Below are 4,164 nucleotides of genomic sequence, written 5' to 3'. Positions count from 1 at the left end.
CGGGCGCGCGTCAACGACTGAATCGAGACAGCACGAGTAGGAGTTAAGGAGAGTAGCGCGAACAGTGTCGATAACTGCCGAAGACGGCCGAAGTTGCATTCGAAAAGCCGATGCGAGTCAACTTGCGACCCTACCATTTCCAACCCTTTCGTTTAATCCCTAATTAATATTGGTAAATACAGGTCTCCGACGACTTTTTTAGACTCACCCCCCTACCTCACGTGGATTCCATCTCTCGTACGTGTATACATTATGTATGATCAAATTTTCCAACTGTGACATTGAAACAATTTCGCCGATATGCTTACAGATATATCTTAGTAGTAGAATTTTATAAAAGTTTGCTGCAACATATTCTCAGAGCTACGAAGATCCGAATATTGATCCGTTACATCTGGTACGATGGTATGTGATATCATTTGTAATGTATAAAATGATAATTGAGCGTTTCCTACATTGCCTGTTTATATCAGACTACATGGACGTTGTATTACATTTGCGCAATAGGAAATTTACATAAAACGCAGAATTGACTAATGTCTATACCATTTTTAATAAATATATTTATCGCTGCAAAGGTAGTCGATTAAAGCATATGAATTTTTCAATTTCCATAGTGCACGTTAAAATTTACCTAAACATTTTTACCGTTTCCTTTTAAAAATAACTTCGCGATCCTTTTATCAAAGACCACCACGGTAACAATTTTATGCTGACACGTTGGCATTTACACGGTGTCTGTAATAGTGTTTGTTGATCCAAAATATTTTCATGGACATTCATTTCCTATCACCAATGATGCTAAGCTTGTTAAAATTCTTAGAGTCTAGATGTTATTGGTTGCTCTATAATTAACGATACAGAATAATTACAAAATTAATAATGTAATAATAATTTCAGACACAAATTTATATTTTCTAAATAATAAAATTAAACAAATAATCAAACAAAATATTAAATCATAAAATTACATATAATTGCTATGATAAATAACATAGCAAGCATTTTTATATCTTTCCGTATTTCGACTCTTTAATTTCGTATCATTAAAAAATATCATAAACAATTAGAGCACAACAAATAATAATAATCCAGGCATAATGTAACTAACTTGTACTAAAATGGTAAAAAATAAGATAATCTCCATAGATGTTGCTATTATCTGATACAGGAACGGTGATAACGAAAGAGGACACATATCAACCCTTCTCGACTGAACTAGTCGTGTATCGTATACCTCTATGATATACAATGTATAATGAGGCTTATTCACGGAAATTAGCAGATCGAGAGATAATTCAGTCACTTGACCAGTCAGGATACTATCTATATGCGTATCGAAAAGCAAACAGCCACGAGTACACTTTAAGAGAGTCAAGGGACACCAAAGGAAACAAGTACTTACACAGTTTTCAAAAGAATCACCATCGACCAAAATCCTACGCAACGGATGGCGCACGCAAAACTGAAATTATTATGTTTCAAAATTGGTAAACGATAAGTTCACTCCAGTGTAGCGAATTCCACTAAACAGAACGTTCTCTAAAACATCGACTCGATGGCATGCCAGAAATCGGAATGCGCTCAATATACCTCAGTGGCTAAACCAATGATTCGATTCGAATCGTGAAACCAAAACTGATATAACAAAAAGATACCAACGCCTCCGACTTAAGCTAATTAATATTATTAACTAATAAATTTTTACATGTAAATTCAGCCGACGACACCACACAATACATCTTAACAGTATATTGACACTATAATCGTATATCGATAAATTCCACGTTAAAATAACAATTGGTAAAACGCAAGAATCCACTTTACCGACCTCTCCCGTTTGATTTTTCGAGTGCCTCGTCTAAAGCAAAAAGAAGAAACGTATCGATTGTTTAACCGCTTATCCGAACTATCTTATCGCTGTATAAAAACAGCTGCAAGTACGGGTAGCGCACAGTAATTAAAACTGAGCAACAGCAGGAAGTGGGAACGGCAGTCTATGTAGGTGCGCACCCTACTACGATAGCCTTTGTGCAAATACGTCCTTTATGTGTAAATCCAATTTTTCCACGGCACACACCGTACATCTTATGTAACATATTCAAAGGTATAAGATATAAAAACGGCGCTACGAGGTGCAACAGAAGTTCAACACTTGTGTTAGATTGCGGGTTAGACAGCGTCGAAGGAATCGAGTGCAACACTTTATAATTCCAAAGAAAGGTTTATTCATAAGATACACGGTTTAGCCAGAACTCGGAATTCTGAATATGAAAAGATGATTTTGTTTTGCAGGTCTGGTATTTAAGGGATTTGTAACGTGCTTGGGAAGGGATAGTTTTATAAGTTGGAGGGGGTAGCCAAGGGTCAAGGATGAGACATAGGTTAGAGGTGATGCAAGGGATGAGTAATAGTAAGGGTACATCACTGTTTAGGATGGATCCGTATTTACAAAAGATAGTAGTTATGACTATGGCTCATGAGATAATGAGTTGGCATCCAATACTTAAAAACTTTTAGACGATAGCTGAGAAAGACAAACACTTACCACAATTTAGGAAACCTATATGTTCTGAGCCCCTTGGTATAGTCTTAGATTCTTTACTTCCACGTTGAAAGTTGAAGACACCTTTTTACTATACAATACGTATATTGTAGCATATAATAGTGTAAGGTGGATGGTTGGGATGCACGAATATTACATATTCTGTGGTATTGTAAGGTTTTGTCGAAAACAAGCGTAATTACAATTGAGTGGGTATTAATAAATTATTTTTTTACGTTGCTTTTCGAACTGCTATCGCGCTCCGCATACGTTCTCAATTCTTTTGTGCGGATTTCCATTCATTTCCTTGTCTTTCCATTCCTTGTCACATACATTCACACACATATACTCTTCTTATGCACATAGTTTGGAATGTTGTTACATCCATGTATACGCAGTCGCAATAAAATCATTCGTACCTCACAATTTTTTTCTTCGTCTTTTTCATACACCCTTTGCAATGCACAAAGTATGCAAACATTTTAACAATAAATAAACTACATTGTGTAAATAAATTTTTATTTGAAAGTTCTAAATATATTAATATCATGCAAATTACATGATTTATTGTTACAAAATCTTCTTTCAGTTTAGCAGGAAATTATTTTTAATGGTTCATTTTAGTAAATTATTCATATTTAAAATATAGGATACTCTTTCAACGCAGGAAGAAACCTTTCTTTGGTCAGGAAACTTACAATCGCGGCACGATGGAAAGTGCATTTCTTTTCCTGAAATCTTAGAACCGCGTAGGAAGGAGAGGGAGAGCAATAGCAATAAAATAAAAAATATATTGCATAAGAAGAGTGGCTCGTGTAAGAGCTCTACTGCCTTTGAAATATTTAGCGTCTCTACATGCGCTGGACAATAAATAGTGTTGTACGCGTCGCGGGACCAGCAGGCTCTTTCCTTTTGTCCCCACGGCTGCTGCCCGCGCATAAGATATGTATCGTGCGCGGACCATGCAGTTTTGCTCCCTTTTCTGGCGCCCACTGGATGAACTCGAATCAGCCTTCACTCTTTTCGTTCATAAATAAGCTCTCTGTTCTTCCGTTCTCCCGTTTTTAATCCCTACAGTTCACTCGTCTCCACGTTGTCATTTCTACCAGATCGATCGACTGACTATCTATACGACACTCTAGCGTTTTGTTAATACGTCATAAACGAAAGATAACATCTTTCACGATCCTTGTCTCTTTTTATCTCGACGAATTTGTGCGTGGCACGTGTCAGCAACCACATTGATCATTTACTAACATTTTTCTTCATATAATTCGTTTATGATACACGTTAAAAAAAAAGCGAACAACGAATGTAATAAGTGTTTTGAAGTCAGCATTAGAAAAGAACGTTTCTTTATTTGCGATTACAATCTGTTCGAAATCATATTATTAGAACTTAAAACTAATAAAATGTTGTCTACATTGAGATTCGACTAGCAAAATACCAGACCGGCATTTACAGCGATAGATACAGCGTGTGTAGGTATGTATGTATACTTGGGTACGTTAAATTAGTCACAATGTGTACCAGTTACTAATCTGATTCCCTTCCTGGGAACAACTCGATGATGTATATATAAACAAGAAAATATCAAGACAAAATGGAAAATTCCTAGT

Source organism: Xylocopa sonorina, chromosome 5, assembly GCF_050948175.1.
Source record: "Xylocopa sonorina isolate GNS202 chromosome 5, iyXylSono1_principal, whole genome shotgun sequence".
NCBI classification, from domain to species: Eukaryota; Metazoa; Arthropoda; class Insecta; order Hymenoptera; family Apidae; genus Xylocopa; species Xylocopa sonorina.
Note: the sequence above shows the minus strand (reverse complement) of the source record.